At 39.4% G+C, this 22,414-nt stretch overlaps 1 protein-coding gene across 11 annotated transcripts in view; it reads left to right on the top strand.

The window, feature by feature from the left end:
- SOX5 (SRY-box transcription factor 5) overlaps positions 1-22,414 on the top strand; it is a 1,162,090-nt gene that overhangs the window by 275,492 nt on the left and 864,184 nt on the right. The window lies entirely within an intron of this gene.

The raw sequence follows: 22,414 nt of genomic DNA, 5'->3' as shown, positions 1-22,414 counted from the left end.
ATGTGCATTCGATTCCTGGGTCAGGAAGATCCCTTGGAGTAGGATATGGCAACCCAGTCCAGTATTTTTGCCTGGAGAATCCCATGGACAGACTAGACTGGTGAGCTACAGTCCATGGGGTCACAAAGAGCCGGACATGACTGAAGTGACTTAGCGCAGCATGACACAGAGGGACAGTCAAGTTAGTATCCAACAACAAATAACTGCTGAACACTTGTTGTGTTCCAGACACATTTCTAGGTACTGAGGATATAAAATTGTGAACAAAACATATAAAAATCTCTATCTTCATGAGGGTTGACAGGTAAATGGACATAATAAAGCAAGGACTAGCAAATGGGAACATGTCTGTAAGGAAGAGCAAGGAGGTCCTTGGGGCTGGAGAAGAGTGCAGGGAGGAGTGAATAACAGGTCAGAAAATAATTGGGAGCCAGGTCTTATAGGTGGTGTAGGACATTGTGAGGACTTTGTCCTTCACTCTGAATGAGATGAGACACCTTGACGGGGGTTTGAGGCAGAGAATTGACTGAGCTTTTAAAGGGATCATTCTGGCTTTAGTATGGAGAAGACACAGATTTTGCTTAAGGAACGGAAACTGGGAGGCCACTTGGGAAGATATGACAATAAGCCAGCAAGGGATCATGGTGGATTGAATCAGGGTGGTAGCAGTGGAAGTATTAAGAAGTGGACAAAACCTACAGTATTTTAAAGGTTTAGTCAACAAGATTCATTGACCCAAATGAGGATAGGGTATTTAAGGAAGGCAAAAAAAAAGGTCTCAAGATGACTTGAGGATTTGGACCAGTGTAACCAAGAAGAGGGCCTTTTCATGTACTGAGATTTGAAGACAAGAGCAGATTTGAGGATGAATAATAGATCAGGTTTTAACATAAGTTTGAAATTCCAATTATATATCCAAGTAGAAATATTGAACAGAAGTGTGGGCTGGAAATATAAATGTGAGAGTCATAGGCAAGAAAATGAGCGTGGACCAAAATGGAAAGAGCGGGAAGGAATGTGAATATGAATACAAGGACTAAACCCTGAAGCACAAATAAATGCAATAAATTGTTAAACAGTGAAAATATACCCAGACTAGAAGTCCTTTAGCATTAGCTAACTCAGGAAAAAGGTTTAAGATTTTATTGCAAATTATGGGGAACTCTTGGAACATTTTGAAGAAGGGAGCTACATAATCATAAGACCTAAAATGGAAAAGTTGAGATTAAAAACTTAGCAGAAACCTCGTAAAGTTTCTACACATATTGCTCATATCCTTTATATTGTGATTTAAATCCAGTTTCCATATATCTACCATCAGTGAGTGGAAAAAAACCAATGATCTCAATGTCAGTTGAAAAGAAGTTATTTTTCATTCTATTCACTACATAAACCAGAAGTTTTAATTTCTTTTCTCAAGTACCAATTTCTTTGAGCTAAATTTATATAGAATTTTTTAATCTCTTGTTTTAAAGGAAATTTCATAAAATTATTAAGTTTCACATATATATTTGGATGTTTATTAACTTCATACACTGCTAAATATTTGCCTGGGACAAAGTATATATTTTTGTTGCTGTTGTTTTAAAAGACCTCTCAGACTTCTTATTCCTAATCACACCTTTATTCTTTACCAAAAAGGAGGCAGATAGTCACTTCATGACAGAAGGAAAACACTGATTCTGGGATTCTGTAAGAGATCAGGTGTCTCATAGGAACCATTTCAACCTTTAGAAAGAACTAAATGATGTCAGGTGGAGCAGTGGTAGAGAATCTGCCTATCAATGCAGGAGACATGGGTTCAATCCCTGGATCAGGAGGATCCCCTGGAGGGGAAATGGCAACCTGCTTCAGTATTCTTGCCTGGAAAATCCCATGGACAGAGGAGCCTGGTGGGCTACATTTCATGGGGATTTGACTAAACATGTGCAGGGATGTATATTTAACAAATGATCTCAAGAATTAAAGAAATGTGGACTTCCATCTTCAAAACTTTTACTAACAGACTGACCTAAAAGTTATTCCAATCAATTTACATAACATGATTAAAATTATTCTTTGGTGATAATTGACTAAATTATATTTATTGTGCCCCAAGATATCAGATTTGACTTAAACTGAAAACTCATTTGTGTATGTATGTGTATGTTCAGTCCTACTCCTAAAATATTCTACATGCAAAATCTGATTTTTTTTTTCCAAAATTAGTTCAACAAAGTTGGCACGTAGTAGATGTTGGATAAAAAGTTTATGAACTATAGCAGTGAATATCTGCTGTCCCTGATCCATTAAAAATTGGGAAGTATATGTATTTTTAAGTAAGAAGGAAAAAAAATGGTAAGATCACTACAGATGGTGACTGCAGCTATGAAATTAAAAGATGCTTACTCCTTGGAAGGAAAGTTATGACCAACCTAGATAGCATATTCAAAAGCAGAGACATTACTTTGCCAACAAAGGTCCGTCTAGTCAAGGCTATGGTTTTTCCTGTGGTCATGTATGGATGTGAGAGTTGGACTGTGAAGAAGGCTGAGTGCCGAAGAATTGATGCTTTTGAACTGTGGGGTTGGAGAAGACTCTTGAGAGTCCCTTGGACTGCAAGGAGATCCAACCAGTCCATTCTGAAGGAGATCAGCCCTGGGATTTCTTTGGAGGGAATGATGCTAAAGCTGAAACTCTAGTACTTTGGCCACCTCATGCGAAGAGTTGACTCATTGGAAAAGACTCTGATGCTGGGAGGGATTGGGGGCAGGAGGAGAAGGGGACGACAGAGGATGAGATGGCTAGATGGCATCACTGACTCGATGGACTTGAGTCTGAGTGAACTCCGGGAGTTGGTGATGGACAGGGAGGCCTGGCGTGCTGCGATTCATGGGGTCGCAAAGAGTTGGACACGACTGAGCGACTGATCTAATCTGAAGAACAAAAATACTGAAAGTCCTTCAGAACCACTTAAGCTATTAATGAGTCTTGCCTATTTCCCGGATATATTATTTGACGGGATTGACTATTTTGCATGTAGAATTTATTCCTCAGTTCTTCATTACTTCACTGGTTCTTTGTACCTCAGTACTTCACTGGTTCTTTGTACTTCATTACTTCACTGGTTCTTTGCAGAAGGCTTCTCCTTCTAGTAGCTAAAATATCATTTTTATCCTGACTTTTCCCCCCAGATAGATTTAGTTTGATGAATACCATAGATTTCATGAAAAGGTATTTGTAACAATGTTAAGAGGCATTATACAATAGATTTGTGTATAAAATGTGATATATATATATATACACACACACACAGATATACATATATGAATATGTGTGTGTGTGTGTGTGTGTGTGTGTGTGTGTGTAAAAGACACAAACATCCTGAGGCCTTTGGATAGGCTGAATTGACAAAGTTAATTTAAATGTTAAATTTTCTTTTCAGGATGTTGATGCATGCAAGAAAGCTTTTAAATATTTATCATAAGGTTTATATCATTAAGTGCATGCTTTTTGGAGAGATGACATGGTTTGGAGCAAGCCCATAGATAGTAATAATAACACATGTGACATTCCTATTTTATAGAGCACTTTACTGACACATTAAAATATATTATCTTTGTTATTGATCCACAGATATTGTTTTTCTGTGATTTTGCACTTCAGAAACCAAAGTTGAGAAACACAAATAGAGATTACCCCTCTCAAATTCCTTTAAGCAAAAAGGTAGAATATAAATAAATCTAGTAAATTTAAGCTACATGTGAAGTTGTTTTCTTAGCAACAGAAATCTCATTTAGATTTAGTGTGAAATGATCACTTGATCTTTTTAAACACTACCTCCCTCAGCTCAAAAGCTTGAGAGTTACCATATAATATTTGACTTAGTATTTTATATCTAGCAGTCAGATAGGGAAAATGTTGCAATGGATTAAAAATACCTGCTTTGACAAGCATATCAAAGAGATCATATCATTCCAAAGCAAATAGTGGAACTAGTACTGATAGGGTATGTTAAGAACTTTTAGTTCTCAAGTAGCTGCTTGTAAACACAAGTGTAGGGAATAACCTGTATCTTATTTGTATTCCTTTTCCTAATATTTTTTACAACTTCTATTTCCATCTTTTCTGTTACCTTGTAAAATGGATTTTTGGTTTCTTAGCATATGTTTTATGCTATGTCTGAAGAAGGAAGAAAAGGAAGGCATATTTTCACATCATTTATTCAAGGTAAAAATCTCAGATATCCTTGTGAAAATTTCTCTTAATTAATTTGTAGCTTTTTCGTGACTATCAATAACTGGTGCTTTAAATAGCATTTTCTCTAAATGTTTATTTGAAAAACAAAAGGTGTTTTTGAAGAAAAAGTTTAAATCAGAGCTTAACTAGTTTTCATAAAATCAACTTTAAGATCTAAGGTGTAATTAAGTAGAGGAAAATTGAGAATAACCATAATAACATACTTTTTAGCAAACTACATTTCTGTGGAAAGTGTTTATAATATTTATTAACATACAGAATTAGTCTTAACCTGCTAGAAAGAAGAGAAAATGCAACACCTTTCAAAGATGCAAATTGACAATTAACAAAACAATAGAGTTCTAGGCCTCCCTTTGCCAGAGGTGCAAATTGATAATCAGGCTCTGTGGAAAAGCTGGTTGTTTCTATTTAAAAGTTATCTTGAGATGAAGGCTCCCCAAGGAAGAAGAAAATAAGAATATGACCAATTTTGTTAAGTAGAGCATCCAATCTATGGTGATATTATAATTCTACTGCTCTCTACAGTTTATATTTGAAAAATCACAGCCAAAAGGGAGAGGAATGTGTGAATTCAGTTTCTCTGTGTACTTAACAGCACTACTTTGCACACTGATTGGTGATTCTATTCAGTGTTCTGACCTTTACTTTTAAGGTATTAAATGGTATGGGACCTGGCTACTCGAAGAATCTAAATACTTAACCGTCTCTGTAGGGCTACACTGTGCTATGTGTGTGTTTGTGAATTTCCATGGCAGTGTCTATACACTCAACAGTCAGCTTCTCTGATTTTCTATTCCACTTGATTTTATCAGCTCCTTTGTAGTTGTTGACTTGATCATTGGCTTATGTTTATTTTGCCTTTGGAAGTCTCTTGCTATCTTAAAAAGTTGTTGTATGGGTGTGTATGTTTAACTTGTTATTTCAGTAGATATCCTACAGTCAATGTTTACTTGTTAAGTGTGTCTGAGTGTCAGGTACTGTGCTGGATATTATAAATAGAAAGATGATAAAGAAATTGTCTACATGCTCTAAGCTCAAAAGAGAGTGAGATGTGAAGTAAGAACTCCTCCCTCCCTTCAACAAGCATTCAGTGAGCATCTAGCATAAAGTGAAAGTGAAAGTCACTCAGTCTTAGACTCTTGGCAACCCTATGGATTTATGTATAGTCCATGGAATTCTCCAGGCCAGAATACTGGAGTGGGTAGCCTTTCCCTTCTCTGGGGGATCTTCCCAACCCAGGGATTGAACCCAGATCTCATGCATTGCAGGCAGATTCTTTACCAGCTGAGCCACAAGGGAAGCCAAGGAATACTGGAGTGGGTAGCCTATCCTTTCTCCAGCAGATCTTCCCGATCCAGGAATCTAACAAGGGTCTCCTGCATTGCAGGCGGATTCTTTACCAACTGAGCTATCAGGGAAATCTCTAGACAGTGGTAAACAAGAAAGACTCTACTGTCCCTTCCAGAACCCATTTCCTCCATTTGATCCATTTAGTACTCAACATTTATTGAGACAGGCTCTGAGAATTCCATGGACAGAGGAGCCTGGTGGGCTGCAGTCCATGGAGTTGCAAAGAGTTGGACACCACTGAGCGACTAACATTTTCACTTTTCTGTGCCTATAAGCATAAAAATATATACAAATATATACATGAGAAAAGCATAGGCCTTGTCCTTCAGGAGTATGATATTTTGGCTGATCTTTCTAGGCTTCAGTTTCTTCACTAATAAATGGGAAAAATAATAACCTCCATCAGAGGATGCTGGTGGGGATGATGGTAGAGATAGTGTGTATGAAAGTTCCTAACCCAGTGTGTGCTTATATAGTATGTGCTTAAGAAGTTAACTGAATTCTCTTGTTTCAGGAAAGTTGTATACTGTGAATAATATGACAATTTTAGAAAAAGGGCAAAGTAAGGAAGAGGTTTGTTATATCCTCCAATAGAGATTTTATTTATTAGCATTCATAGTTTTGACTATTCCCATTAGTCTCTGGAGCTCTGTGATGTCACATTGTTATTGTAAATTTTCCTGACGCAAACACCTGAAATGTGCTCTGGAAGTCTCAGAGACTGGAACTAGTGGGAACATGGTGCAGCACGGTCATCACAAATCTGAGCCCTGGTGTCAGGAACACCTGGTTTGAGTTCTCCACTGCACACTTGGACAGTCTTTGCAAACTACAGCCTCGTCATCTGAAGTTGGGGGCGTGAAACCTGTCCAAAAAATTGTGAGAGTGCTGTGACATAAACAGGTGACATAAATAATGCCATTAATTTATAGAGTCTGGTACGTGGTCAGCCCCCAGTCAATGGAATCTACCATTATTAGGTTCAATGTCATTACTAACTAGAGAGGAATTCTGACTAGCCTTTGCAGCCCAGGAGCCAAGGCTTTAGGATTCTGCCCATGCTTTCCTCAAGCATGACCATCATGTGAGAGAATCTAACTTAGTAAGAGCTGGAAAGGTTGCTAGCTGTGGTGTGGGATTAAACTCAGGGAATACCAGCTTCTCAACAGAACCGTGAAACATGAACAACAAGCTCTTGTAAAAATATTTTTCTATTTGCAAATTGGGAAGTTGTAGTACTCTTGCCTGGAAAATCCCATGGATGGAGGAGCCTGGTGGGCTGCAGTCCATGGAGTCACTAAGAGTTGGACACGACTGAGCGACTTCATTTTCACTTTTCACTTTCATGCATTGGAGAAGGAAATGGCAACCCACTCCAGTGTTCTTCCTGGAGAGTCCCAGGGACGGGGGAGTCTGGTGGGCTGCTGTCTATGGGGTCGCACAGAGTCGGACACAACTGAAGCGACTTAGTAGCAGCAGCAGAAGAATGCAGGCCATGATTCCCAGAAACTTAACGAGGGTCTACTATACATTTGTGAAAAGAAGAAATAAAATCCACATTGGTGACTGGGGGAGAGGTAATGTAAAAGTTGCTGCTCAGGTCTTTGTTATTTGTTTGTTTGTGCATTCATTCATTCATTCTAGTTACTGTGAATTTACAATCACACATGCTTATATGAAAATGTAAATATACTATCATACTTCAAAAATTTGTTTTAAAAATTATCTTCTCATGCACACATATATAGCTATATTTACATTTGTCTTTAAAGACAAACATGTCTTTTTTTTCCTTTGTACATATATGTAGCGGTTACTTGGTGAATGGAACACAAGTTTCAAAAATACTGATAGACTTTGAAAACTTTCTCACATGCAGCCCTGCAGGATGTTTCCCAGCGGTGTTTTACCTGTGTGAGTTCTTGCCAGCCAAGATCCTCTGAGCATGGGAATTCTCCTCAGAGTGGTCTTATTATTACTTAGTACAAACTTGCTCTGCTCTGCATGACAGGACAGGTATCTGAGAGATGAAGTGTTGAGGCAAGAAATACTTTATTCAGAAAGCCACTGACTGAGATGGCAGACTAATGTCTCAAAATAACTATCTTATCTGGGTCTGAATGGCAGGTTCTTTTATAGAATACAGAGATGAGGAGTGAAGAAATGAAGAAAAAGATCACTAACCTTGCAGATATCTCCTAGAATGGTAAGCCTCAGGGACAGGATGTGTTCATTTCTCCCTTCCTGTAGCCACCCACAGGTGGACAGGATCCTGAACAAAGACACATTGGTTTAATATTCAGACAGAGGAGCAGGGTTCCCTGAGGCAGGCCATTATGTACAAACAGTATACTTTTAGTGAATAAAAGCAATGAGAAGCAAAGGTTAAAGACACAGATCCAACCTGGAGTCATACTTGGTTTTTCCCTATAACATTACCACAACTGAATCCATGTGGAAGTTGAGCAGCATTTTAACTATTGCTGCCATCTTTAATCAGTCCTGAACTCTTTGGAAGGTGAGCATTGGTCTTAGTTGACGATGTTGGACAGAATAAAATTTGATGGAGGTCACCCATTATCTCCAGCTATATTCTCTTTTTTTCTCTGAGTTCTTTTCTTGCCCTGAGTCTAAGAATTGGGCGCCTTTCTGATGCTTTTTCACTTTAAAGGGGGAGAATGGAGGGGTAGTTACTCTCTTCAGCCTACCTTCCCAGCAGGGATAGATCTGTCTCCAGAAGGACTTTCCTTTCTTTCCCTTCCCTCCTTGGGTTTCAGCTATCCTAACTGTGAGGGGGAAATACTCTACTCTCTGAACCCCCCTAAAGTTCCTAGTGATTGCTCTCCAAGCATTCTGTACCTTTCTCCCTGTGGGTCATGGCTTCTATTCATGGATGCCATCTATAAACAATGAACATTCCTCTTCTCCAGCAAAGCCAGAAGAGTGATTGTCCTTCCTAACTGCTTTAGAGCATCTAAGAAACTCTCCTTCTGTGAGGAGGCCAAGACTCTGTTCTCCTTGTGGGGCATTATCTAGTTCTCCAAATCACAGTTTTTGCATATTCTTAGGCTGATGGAAGTATCATGGGTAAGGGGTTCCTTTTGAGGTCACTTTGCTACCAGCATTCTAAAAACACAACTAGCTTTGAACTGCTGTGCCAAGTCCCATCTTCTTATCTCCAGGATCTGAGTTGGTGGTGCAGGCATCACCCAATCTGTACCTGGCTCCTCTGGCTCCTCAGAGGTGAAGAGCAAATGCCAACTTTCCCCACCCTCCCCAGCTCTCGCTAGTCCTGAATTCCAGCTTCAGGAGAATTTTTGCTGGGTGTGGGACTTAGTCCGACAGTGCCTTAAGCAGTGCATGGTACACTGTTCACACCTGCCAAAACCTGTTTAAACAGGTCAGATCTACACTTTCTGATTTTTAATGTCCTTGGACAGAACCCCTCCTTTCCCAGGAAGTGTTCTGATCTTTTCTGTTGATGTTGTTGGTCTTGTTTTGTTTTTTAAGAAATTTGTAGTCTGAGGTGGAGAGCTGAAAGATAGCTTTCCTCACCTCTCCTTGTCCTATGTATTCACCTAGGAATCACAGGAAGATTCATCTCTTAAGCCAAACTGAATGAATCTGCCTCACCCTCCCTCCCTTCTGCTGGTCACTCTCTATCTGCTTACGGAATTTAAAGCAGATTCATTTTCATCACATGCCACTGATATTTCAGAAATGATGTGTGTCCCCCCATCTCTGTTTATCAAGTGTCCAACAGAATCATAATCACTGTCACAAAGCGTATTGAGTTCAGTTCTAAGGACTGACATTGCTGTTTGTTATAGTTATGGATGTTCCAGGACTTCCAGCAATCCCTGAAGAGGTCCATTTGCGCAGTGTGGATAAACATCAGAACACAATCTCATGTGTTTGAGCAATATCATTTCCTTTATTTTCTACTATTTAATGTAATTATTGACATCATTATCTTATATTAACATAATTAGTCATAATAGCATAATTATTGACTCTCGGGCCACCATTCTACCAGAGTTGTAGAAAATCTAATATCTGTCCTTCCTGTGTCTTCTGAACTCATCCTTTTGATTAGGTTGTCAAAAGTCTTCCAGGATCTTCCAAACAAAGGTAACAATTGGGGTGGAAGATGCCTCCACATTATTCCGTTATCTTTACATTGTGGTAGCAGGACCTTCTGAAGACCTGACATAAGCCAGGGATGTTGGAAATGGAAGGTTGGAGTTAGATGGGTGATGATGGTAGCCAGGCTGAACAAAAGGTTGGGGGTTAGGGAGGTGGAGTCTTGGAGCACTGAATCAGCCACAGCACTGAGGACAATGAGAAAGAATATAAATGACTTCCCTCTGGTCCAGTGGTTGAGAATCTGCCTTCCAGTTCAGGGAACTGGGGTTTTATTGCTATTTGGGGAACTAAAATCCCACATGTCATGGGGCAACTAAGTCCATGTGCTCTAGAGCTTATGTACCACAATGAAAGATCCTGCATGCACAGCTAAGACCTGTCGCAGCCAAATAAATAAATATTTTTAAAATTCTTAAAAAAGAAGGAATATAAGAGGAGAGCAGGTTGGAGAGGAGGGATCATGTATAAACTGGGAGACATGTGAATGGGCATGTTGGAAATGTAGATCAGGAGAGAGATCTGAGCTAAACTGGAGAGCAAGAAGAGAGTATGGCCAGGGAGAAAAGTCCATAGAACCCACTGCTGGGGAATGGACTGCCCCTTCTGTTCCAAGAGCTATGATCCTCCTTCAGGCCATGTGGCTGCCAGATGTTTATTTCTGAATCACAGCTCTGCAGGTAGTCTCACTTTACTCAAAAATCTTCTGTGACTCCTCTTTAGCTGAGTTCCTTGATTTGGAATTCATGATCCTCTGTTCTAATCCATTCTCCCACTGTAGCTTCATCCTTCTCTTTCCTCTACCAGATATACATCCTTACACTAAAACCAAGACCATTTTCAGTTTCTTTAATAAGACCTAGTTCCCTACCTCCATGCTTTTCTTTTTTGTTCATGCTGTTCCTTTTACTGGAATTCTCTTTATTCTAAAATCTACCTGTCCAAATATTTTTTTCTTTTATTCTTTCCTACCAATTATTTTTCTCTTTTGAACTCCTGGACTTAATCATGCCTTATTAAACATATGTACTCTGATATATTTTTGTCTGGTATGTGCCATAAATTCATAGATTCTCTGTGTGTTAGAATTGGAAACAACTTTAGAATTCCACTAGTTCAGTAGCCTCAGCATTGTGTTTTAGTGGAACATAGATTTTAATAATTGCTTATTTCTCCCAATTTTCAAAAATGAAACAGTTAATACATAGAACTTACTGAGTTTTAAGTTTACCTGTTAGGATTGTGCTCAGTCGCTCAGTCCTGTCCGACTCTTTGTGACCCCCTTGAACTGTAGCCTGCCAGGCTCCTCTGTACATGGGATTTCCCAGGCAAGAATACTAGAGTGGGTTTCTATTTCCTTCTCCAGGGGATCGTCCCAACGCAGGAACTGAACACATGTCTGTTGTGTCTCCCTCACTGGCAGGTGGATTCTTTACCACTGAGCCACCTGGGAAACCCCACCTATTGGGACTGGTGGTCTCTAAGATGTCTCTCACGGGATTCACCTTGGGTCCAGTGGCTTAGACTCTGCCTTCCTAATGCAGGGGGCCTAGGTTAGATCCCTGGTCAGGGAACTAGATCCCACATGCTGCACCTAGGAGTTTGTGTGCCACACCTAAAGATCCCACATGCTGCAACTAAGACCTGGAGCAGCTGAATAGATAAATAAGTGAATTTTTTTTTTTTTAAAGATGTCTTTTGCCAGGATCCTCACTTCCTGGAACTGATACCGAGGTATAACCCTCTCTCCTTGAGTGTGGGCTGAACTTATTGACTTGCTTAAAACAATGATCACAAATAGAATACAGCGAAGGAATGTGATGTCTCACATTTGTTTACATGAGGTATTATTGAACAGTGCTGAAAGCACAATCATTTAATGCAAGTAATAAGAGAAATTGTATAAGCTGTCTTAACCTGTAATCATTATACCTGGAATACCTATATTATGGTATTCATAAATCAAGTAAGTTTTTTCTTACAGTTTGTCATATTTTAAGGAATGCTACCTTTAAAATGACCTATTTTTTTGATACTATAGTTTATAAATGGATTCCTTCATTCCAGTGATTAAAGAGTACTTTTGCTCTTATCAGGGGCAGAATATGTTTCAGTTGACATTCTTCAGTGGTCAAATAGATATGTACTTTTTGACTTTCGTTAGCATCACATCTAACTTATTTCTCCCTCTACTGTATACTATTAATATAGCATACTATGGTATTATTATTAAATTTTGGGTAAGGGATTTCTGGATTTTATTTGTATGTGTATAGATTTCATATATTTTTGGTGTTATTAAGAGTGTATGGCTACAACATTTGCCTGGGTATTGTATTTTGTAATCCTTCTTTCTCTTTCACATATCAACGATACATATATATATATATATATATATATATATCTGTTGTGTTCCATGTTTTTTGATGTCTTTTCTCTAATAACAGTAGATATAAAAATGGCCTCCTTTGTGAGATTTGTCTTATGTTATGCATGCTCTTTCCTTTGGTCCTTCTAGTTCATAATGAATCCTGATGTCCTTTTAGATTTGGTACAATTTTTCAATGTGTGTTGTTTTTAGAAATTTAGTTTTTTGCTGTTGTTCCTCTTGTTGTTTTTCCCCATAACTAATGTGAAGTCAGCAATTTCATTTTCCCTACTCCAGGCGCTGTTGTCATCAGCTGTCCTTGTATAATGGCTTTTGATATGTCCCATTGTGACACATTGGACCCTGTCCCTAGTTAATCACTCATTTTAGGAGACTGATTCTGGGCAACAATGATTATATCCTCTCTTCACTTTCAGTGTTAAAATCCTTGGCAGTTCTTTTTACTCTACCATTTTCTGTGGGCTGCAGCTTAAAACACCCAGCCACATTAAAACTTGCGGTAGAGTTGGCAGTGCGTCTTTTCTGGATACTCTGAGAAAATTCTCTTAACCACACCAGTGGCCTAGGACCTTGTAGTACTTAGTATGTGCTTAGTCTCTCGGTCATGTCTGACTCTTTGTAACTCCATGGACTGTGGCCCACCAGGCTTCTCTGTCCATGGGCTTTTTCAGGCACTAATACTGGAGTGGGTTGCCATTTCCTCTTCCAGGAGATCTTCCCAACCCAGGGATCAAACCCACGTCTCCTGTGTCTCCTGTATTGCAGGAGGATTCTTTACCCGCTGAGCCATCAGCGAAGCCCCAAAGCCTCATATGACTTATGTTTATGCAAGCATCACCTTGAAGTTCTTTGAAAACATTTTCCAAGTCCTTTCTTACAAAGTGATTTTAGTACAAATAATATGAAAAATACTTGTATAAAACTATTCTCTATGGGCCTTTGCAGATATATTCAGCAGTCCAAGAAATCAAGGTATTTATGAATAAATAAACAATGAAGCTAAATTTACATATGCATTTTGTTATTTTGTTGTATCTTCTTTTAGTTGAATGAACCCTACAGAGGCGCATATGTAGGAATGTGTGTGTGTGTGTATGAGAGAGAGAGACAGAGAGAAAGAGAGGTGTGGGAGAGAATAGGAATGCATATATACGATATAGAAATACCTGAGGGGATATTTTAGGACATGTCTGAACTCTCTTGCATCTGAATGGAAGATTCAAGAGACATCTGACATGTCAAAAAGATGAGAACTTTCAACCAGTTGGATTTTCATATTTCATTTTGGGGCTTAAATAACAAAGACTTAACAGAGGAAAAAATATTATACTAAATTTACTGAGCTTTTATGAAGACCTTATGAATGTATATTTGTATATGTGGATATGACTAACTGTATGTATATAAATTACAGCAAAAACTACTCTTGCTTCTGGTTTTGCTGAAACTGATCCAGTTGACATATATTGCTCAAAGAACAGCACTGAAGAAAAACATTTTCGATGTGTTAAAATCAGCTTTGATTGCAATCATTTTATCCCTCATACCTATAGAGTTATTGACTTCTTGTAGAGACAGGAAAATGCCTCTTTCTCCATCCTCTACCCAAGACTGCATGAGCATACATTTGCTCACTCACACTGGTTTAAAAAAATAACAGGAACTTCCCTGGTGGTCCAGGGTTAAGAATTTGCCTGCCAATGCAGGGGACACGGGTTCTACCCCTGGTGTGGGAAGATCCCACATGCCGTGGAGCAACGGAGCCTGCGTGCCACAACTACTGATCCTGTGCTCTAGAGCCCGTGCTCTGCAGTAAGAGAAATCACCCTGCAGTAAGCCTGCACATCACAGCAGAGAGCAGCCCCTGCATGCAGCAACTAGAGAAAGCCTGTGTGCAGCAACAAAGACCCAGGGCAGCCACAAATAAATAAAATAAATATTTTTTTAATAACAGAGAAAGGATAACTTTGGAAATAAATATGTTTAGGTCAGAACCACTCATTGTTAGAGGGATTGAAGAATTTGGATGTTTTTTGTTTGTTTGGTTTGCTTTAGAACAGTATTTTATTAACTAGCTAATCTATTGTTCTATCATTGCTGGAAACTTTCTAAAGAGTTACATTTTGGCCCTTGCTCTTTTACTTAATTGTGGAGATGTGGCATGTGCCTAATTCATGGTTAGCATAATATATCTTAACATGTATTCATCATTATCATAAGAAATTTCATGGTTATTATAAGATAGAGCCACTGAGACTGATGCTTTCAGTGAATAATCCAGACACTTAGGGCATTTTGAGCAACTTTTTAAAGACAGCTGTTATGGCATCTCAGTACAAAGTGGACTATGTCTCAGTGAATTAAATTGCCTCTTGAAGTGGAATACTTTTTTCAATAACTGATATTGGCATTAGAGTGTCAGGATCAGCAGTGACTTCATGCTTTCATTTGGGGGTGAATTAGGAAGCCAAGCCTGCAGGTTTCTTGTGTCCGCCTTCCACGTGGCAGAAGGTGGCAGTTGCTGCTGGCCCATGGCAGGAAGTACTGAGGCAACCTCTAGGTTGGGCTAAAAGTCTGGAGACCCTGGGCTTTTGTTACTTCTGGCATTTGTAGTGGCAGGGCTGAGGAGGAACATTTTTCTGTATAAAACTATGCCAGGATCATTTGACAGACAGAGGTCAACATGATAGATAAACACAGATAAACTTTCAGCTAATGTACACATATATAAAATATGCACAGGCACAGGATGGTATAGCAGAAAGAAATTTTCAACTGAGTGCCTGATTCCCATCCCCTCCTGCCCCAGCATTAAAATCATCTCTCTGGGTTCTCACAACTTGTGGGGGACGTGTAGACTCTCAGTTACCCAGGAATTTGGGACTATATGAATAGGCAGTATACTGATTTTAAGACCCAAAATATGAAAGTTGAAAGTTTTGGAAGAACTATTACTGGATGGCTTCCTGGAAGAAAGAAGTTGTAAGGAGAGATTAACAGAAGGAATAAAAAGTCTCTCGGTTCACAGACTGAAATCCATTATGCTATAGGATCTTTACCATGATTTGAGTGGTCTGTTTTACTGTTCAGGGGATATGTTGCTTAGTGAATATTGGTCCTGTTGCAAGGATAATGTCCTATATGAGTCCAAAAAAGCTCATGCGTCTCTCTTGTGTGTAGTAATAAATTGCCACTAACCATCAGGTAAAAGTTCATTTTACAGGATTCCAGATGGTGCATTTAACACCATTTTTAAGGCTTCCTGTAACTAGCTAACATGTACAGTCAATGAAGATATATCTGAATTCCTGGATACTTTAATTCTTATATGTAGGGTCTCCCCTTCATCTTTCTTCAGGTTTTTCCCTTTTTTGGCATATTTTTCTATTTTTCTGAACCCAGAACTTACCACTGGCAGGATTTTAGTCTCAGAATTCTGTCAACCTTTAAAGATACAGCATTGTGGCTTTTGTGAAAGTTATTTTAAAATAAGTTTTAAATTGTTGATGAGAGCAGTGTTTGACTTGGTGCTGGGGTATTCCCTGGAGCCTAACATTGCTTCTTTCTCACTGAAGCACTTAAGGAAAAGTTTGTACTAACCTTTGTTCCTTTAGGAAAGCGCCTCTGGATTTTTATTTACCTTCGAGATTGTCTTCGGAAAATGAAGGGTTTTTATGCCCTCTTTAGTCTTAGCAAATTAAATACTGTGTGGAAAGGAGAAGAAGGAGTCATAAAATCAAGGGAGGCAAAGATGATAAGCATCAAATCAGAGGAGATAAATTTTTGCCGCTAATAATAAACCTTTGTTTGAAGCAGGACTTTGGAAGCACTTAGTTGACACAGTAAAAAACAATGACATCCACTAGGGATAGGTTTGTTTTCTTTTTCTGAAATTAATTTATTAAATGAATTCATGTTCATGAGTCAGTTGGAAAGGCATATCAGGAAAATCAAAAGTGTGACCACATAAACTATCTAGGATTTGTTTATTTTGAATTTATATAGCCTCTTTTCTCCAGAGATTTGAAGACGCTGTGGAGAAAATTTTAAATCTTTTAAACAATAGACAATAAGTCGTAAAATGTGAACTCCTGCCTGGATAGGTTATAATCTCTAAGGTTTTTTAATGTACCCAGATATAAGCACTTCCAGTTATGAAGGAAAAATACTTAAAATGTGAGATTCTCATCTGGCTGGATACCAAAAATGAGAGATACTTTGTGTAAACCTTCATTCTTTTAGATTTAGGTCTGTTTTTTCCTACTTATTCTGACATTTGAAGTTAGGGGTTTAACCTCCAGTATGAAGCATGTTGTAAATTACTAATATGATATTACTCTTTCATATTCTGGAGGAATTGAGAGTCAAAGCTACTCAGGCCAATGATGGAAATGTGATTTCCTCCAAGACCAGTGGTAGGAGACTATTGGAGATAACACAAGAGGATAAAGACTTAACCAGAAGCACAGAAGTTAACAATGTACCTCTGTGTGGGGTAGTAAAAAGTGGGTGAGTCAAAGCACTTCTCTCATAGTGTTTTTCTTAGATTTAAATGAAAAATAAAAGCCATGTTAGATACTGCAAATAATGTTGTACACATAGCAAATGCTCTGCTAGTGCTATTGACCCTACTGCTAATAGTACAACCACAGACTATTTTAATGTAGCATTTCTACATGTTGCAGTTCATGGGGTCACAAAGAGTTGGACATGACTGAAGGACAACAGTGTTTCTACGTAGCTGATTTTTACTTTATTCCTCACCTCCATGGAATGAAATATCTTGATACTTTTTTAAAATATTAAGAATCCATATATATTTTCATAGGCTTGAAATTGGAACTTAAATTTGGGAAAGTTTTGTAAGATATTTTAAAATCCAGTTTCTTTTAACTTAAATTGCCATATTGGGACTTCCCTGGTGGTTTAGTGGCTTAGACTCTGCACTCCCAATGCAGGGGTTCGACCCCTGGTCAGGGAACTAGACCCCACGTGGCACAACTGAGCGTTCACATGCCACAACCAAAGATAGCACATGCTTGCAACTGAGACCTGGTGCGGCCAAGTAAGTAAATACAAATAATTTTTTTAAATTGCCACTGTTGAAGACATTGTCATTTTGAAACCTGGAGAAATGTATATGGCAGGGTGGTGGTGAATGACTTTCCATTGAGAGTGTGTTCACTTGCATATGTATTCAAAGCTGTCATCCATATAAGGAAGAGAGAATCTGAAGAAAAAGGAGTGGGAAACGGAGCGGGGAGTGGAAGCTGACTGAGGAGTACCTCTGGGTGGTAGTGCCTGAAAAAGCAGTGCACCCCCCGGGGAGCACACGGTGGTTGCTGTGAGCCAGCCGCTGGTACACTGTGCCCTTGTGCAGTTCTTTTCCTTAGGAAAATGTTCTGAGCACTCACGCACAGTTCCAGACCCACAGGTGGCTGAGTTTCCACAGTGCCGTAGGTCCTCAAGTTCTTGCCCTGACCTGAAGCACCAGAACTGCAGTGAGAATGCAAAAGACGGTCTTCAAAAGAATCATACCCTATTGGCTTGTTGAGTCATTTACCTGCTATGAAGGATCTGTTCATTATTTTAAGCCATATTATAGCTTTAGCAATGTTTAAGGAAATTTTTACGTGTTTTGGTTAATTGATTTAGTGTAGTAGTTAATGAAATCCCATTTCCAGATACCCATACAACAGTCTTGGGCTGCTTTTGTAGCTCGTGATATGTAGAGAAAGGAAAGAACAGCTTGTTTTGTTGGAAAGAGAGAAAAAAGCCTTTTGAGAATGAGAAAACTGCAGAAGATGAAGCTCAGCCCTGATTATTTTGAACAGAAAGATCCAGTGATTTAAAAACCATAAGTGCTGTCCTCTGAAATATACATCATGCTAAGTAAGCCTGCTTGGTAATAAGCATCAGTCACTCTTCAAGATTGTGACTGAATTATAGGTTAGATCCACAATTTTAATTACAAAGAAGAAACTTAAGTAGATGAATAAGAAAGACTCTAAACTATATTTTAGTCTCCTTTTAGTAAAAACTGTAAACCACTTGGTAAAACTACCTTTATGACTATGGCTGTTAAAATATTAAAAAATCATTAATTCAATGAACTGTATGGAAGTTGGGGTGATGTGTAGATTAGGGATCAATAGTCGTTGGGGTGTAGGTGTTCGTCTATGTGTCTGTCTGTGTAGGCCCATGTGGAGTTGTGTGGGTGTCCTAGGTGGCAGAAATTATATAATGTAGGAAATAAAATGGTTTAGCCTTTTTCAAACTGTTCTTTCTTAAGATCACAATATCTGGTGAGTACAAATTTGCCTTCTAGAACTGGGAAGTGATCAGGCTTTCATTAGGAGGTCTAGAGAGCAAGGTTGCATAGAATGATTTTGTGTTGTTTTTACTGCCCCGTTGTTTTACATGGTTACTACAGTTAGAAAGTTGGATCATCACGAATCACAATGAGAATGCCACAGCAGTTGCTTCTCAGATCTTCAAAAGGTATTTTCCTTACTTACTTATGAGTTTTACAGAATAAGTATTTAAGTCTCCAGGTCATGCTTATCCCTGACAAACGTGTCAAAGGTGAAGAGAGAAACTAGCATGAAAAGTACCTGTCCAAGACTGATGGTTGTAGAGCCTGGCTGGGTGTGTTGGGTATTTGGTCCTGACCAAGGACACAGCGTTTTGCAGGTGGTGCTGGAGAAGGGGTATCGTGGGCACAGTGTAATGTAGTCTTAGATGTTTGTGACTTCCCTAATTTCTCAGTGAGGAGATCTCAGAATCATGTGGTAACAGAGTTAACTTTTCCTGTGAAGTTGTTTTGCAGCATTGCTACTGAAAACTTCATGAAAAAAGATGAGGCAGATGATTATATCTTAAAGAAATAAAATCAGCTTATAAAGAGATATTTCTGCTCTTCAAAAGTTAAATGTCCTGTAATGGTCCATTGAAAAGCAGAGACATTACTTTGCCAACAAAGGTCTGTCTAGTCAAGGCTATGGTTTTTCCAGTGGTCATGTATGGATGTGAGAGTTGGACTGTGAAGAAGGCTGAGCGCCGAAGAATTGATGCCTTTGAACTGTGGGGTTGGAGAAGACTCTTGAGAGTCCCTTGGACTGCAAGGAGATCCAACCAGTCCATTCTGAAGGAGATCAGTCCTGGGATTACTTTGGAAGGAATGATGCTAAAGCTGAAACTCTAGTACTTTGGCCACCTCATGCAAAGAGTTGACTCATTGGAAAAGACTCTGATGCTGGGAGAGATTGGGGGCAGGAGGAGAAGGGGACGACAGAGGATGAGATGGCTGCATGGCATCACTGACTCGATGGACATGGGTTTGAGTGAACTCCGGGAGTTGGTGATGGACAGGGGGGCCTGGCGTGCTGCGATTCATGGGGTCGCAAAGACTCAGAAACGACTGAGTGACTGAAGTGAAGTGAAGTGAATGGTCTCAGATAAACTTTTGTCTAGGGTTCTAGTGAAGGATATTATGAAGTTTCTCCAGCATCATTTTAAGATGTGTTATTTTTTAGACTTAGTTTTCCTTTATTTTTTTCATGAGTGAGATTTCAAAGATGAGACATCTTCCAAAATAATACTCTAGGTAAAAGGAAGTTTATATTTAACACTTAATAACAACGTTAGTCTGCTGGGTACCACATACAAATCCTGATTTATATAGTCTAAAGCCTGCGTACTAGATGCACCAAATGAAAAGTAGAACGTAAAAGAGACTTCACAGAGCAAAATATCCTTTCGTGGAGCAGACCCCAACTTTTTTGGCACTAGGGACCAGTTTCATAGAAGACAATTTTCCACACACTGGGCCAGGGATGGGAGGGTAGTTTCGGGATGGCTCAAGCACATTGCATAATGCCACCGCTGATCTGACAGGAGGTACCAATCTGTGGCCGAGAGGTTGGGGATCCTTGCTTTAGTGTATACAATTGATGCAAAGTTTAATGTTCGCACACTTTCTTTTTTAATTTCTTTGGGCTAGATCCACCATGAGTATTATTTAAAATTCTAGGATTTGTGTTTGGGGATGCCTGAGGTAACCAGTTAGGCTGCAGTCCATGGGGTTGCTAAGAGTCGGGCACAACTGAGCGACTTCACTTTCACTTTTCACTTTCATGCATTGGAGAAGGACATGGCAACCCACTCCGGTGTACTTGCCTGGAGAATCCCAGGGATGGGGGAGCCTGGCGGGCTGCCGTCTATGCAGTCTCACAGAGTCAGACATGAGTGAGGTGGCAGCATACAGCAGCAGCAGCAGAGGTAACCAGTATGTGCATTATTCCTTCACTTAATTTTCTAAATTGATGAGTGTGTTTAAACAAGAGGGAATTAGAGGAAAAAAGTTAGTCATAGAGGAGAATACTATGGTCTGAGGTCCTCCAGCAATTAATTAGCATAGAAAAAATTTGCTGCCAATCAAGAAATCAGAAATGTTAGTGTGTGAGTCATATATGTGGATACACATATTTCTTTTATCTATAAGTTCATACATACATATATTATTAAATGTATCTGTAGTATATTTTATCAGTTTATATTTCATCATATACTTGTGCTATAGATTTGTCATGACTAAAATCCTGCAAGCCTGGGAATGCTTGTCAGTTTCCCATACTATGTTGTGTCAGAGGAATTCCATCTTTTGCCTTTTGTGGATGTGAAGACCTGATGTATTTTCAGGAAGAAGAAAGAACCCCGAAAATAGAGCGATAGGCCAGTGGCATGGCCAGCAGCAGCGCATCCTCTAGTTTCCAGATATCAGATTTCCCTGCTTGACTGCTGCCAGCTTCAGCCTCTGTCGGGTCAGAGCCGCTTTGTATGTTGGAACATCACTTTATTTTCAGGGGAACTCGGTTGCCTTCGGTAAGGTGCAGCCATGGAAAAATCTAATCCACCAACAGATAAAGATTAACATGTACTGTCTTTCTCTTGGAGATTTTGTTAGTGGTGTCAGTCGTGTAGACTCTTTCAAATGGTTGGACTCTGGGCATTGATGACTTCATTTCCTGACCCACATCTGAGCCTTAGAAAGTGGCTCAGAGTGGGTCTCTGCTTCTGCTTCTCAGAGTGGGAGCACTTGCTTGGAGATGTTCACATTTCCATAAGAGGACATTACATTGGATATTAATATTAGTTACTGAGGCAAAAATCAGGTAGAGGGAGGATAAAGAGAGAAATTGCTCTTGGTTGGTGCTATTTTCTTAGGATGCTGTTGGAGTGTTAAGGAAAAAAACCCCCTGAGTTACTTATGAGGCAGCTGTAAGCAGGGGAAATGACAGATGTGATGAAAGTCTCAGGGCCTGTCCTAGAAGAGGTCCCAGCACTGGTTGCGTGAGCATTATTTACATGAAGACAAACAGATGGATACGTTTGATCAGGTTCTGTGTGGTCCCTCTTCAGAATTCTGTTTAGCATTCTGAATCTGCAGTTACAAACGTGTGTATTTCTGATGCTTTTAGAGGAGCAACTTCCATATCTTATTTTTTTGTGGGACTTAAGGTGAAGAGGAACTAAAAAGCCTCTTAATGAAAGTGAAAAAGGAGAGTAAAAAAGTTGGCTTAAAGCTCAACATTCAGAAAATGAAGATCATGGCATCTGGTCCCATCACTTCATGGGAAATAGGTGGGGAAACAGTGGAAACAGTTGCAGACTTTATTTTTTGGGGCTCCAGAATCACTGCAGATGGTAATTGCAGCCATGAAATTAAAAGACACTTACACCTTAGAAGGAAAGTTATGACCAACCTAGATAGCATATTAAAAAGCAGAGACATTACTTTGCCAACAAAGGTCCGTCTAGTCAAGGCTATGGTTTTTCCTGTGGTCATGTATGGATGTGAGAGTTGGACTGTGAAGAAAGCTGAGCGGCAAAGAATTGATGCTTTTGAACTGTGGTGTTGGAGAAGACTCTTGCAGGTCCAACCAGTCCATTCTGAAGGTGATCAGTCTTGGGTGTTCATTGGAAGGACTGATGCTAAAGCTGAAACTCTAATACTTTGGCCACCTTATGCGAAGAGTTGACTCATTGGAAAAGACCCTGATCCTGGGAGGAACTGGGGGCAGGAGGAGAAGGGGATGACAGAGGATGAGATGGCTGGATGGCATCACCAACTCGATGGACTTGAGTTTGGGTGAACTCCCGGAGTTGGTGATGGACAGGAAGGCCTGGCATGCTGTGATTCATGGGGTTGCAAAGAGTCGGACAGGACTCAGCAACTGAACTGAACTGAACTAAACTGAAGGTTGTTGACCTAATGTTAAAAATGACACTTTG

The sequence above is a fragment of the Bubalus kerabau genome, chromosome 1 (genome assembly GCF_029407905.1).
Source record: "Bubalus kerabau isolate K-KA32 ecotype Philippines breed swamp buffalo chromosome 1, PCC_UOA_SB_1v2, whole genome shotgun sequence".
Lineage (NCBI taxonomy): Eukaryota > Metazoa > Chordata > Mammalia > Artiodactyla > Bovidae > Bubalus > Bubalus kerabau.
This window is presented reverse-complemented; position numbering and strand designations above follow the sequence as displayed.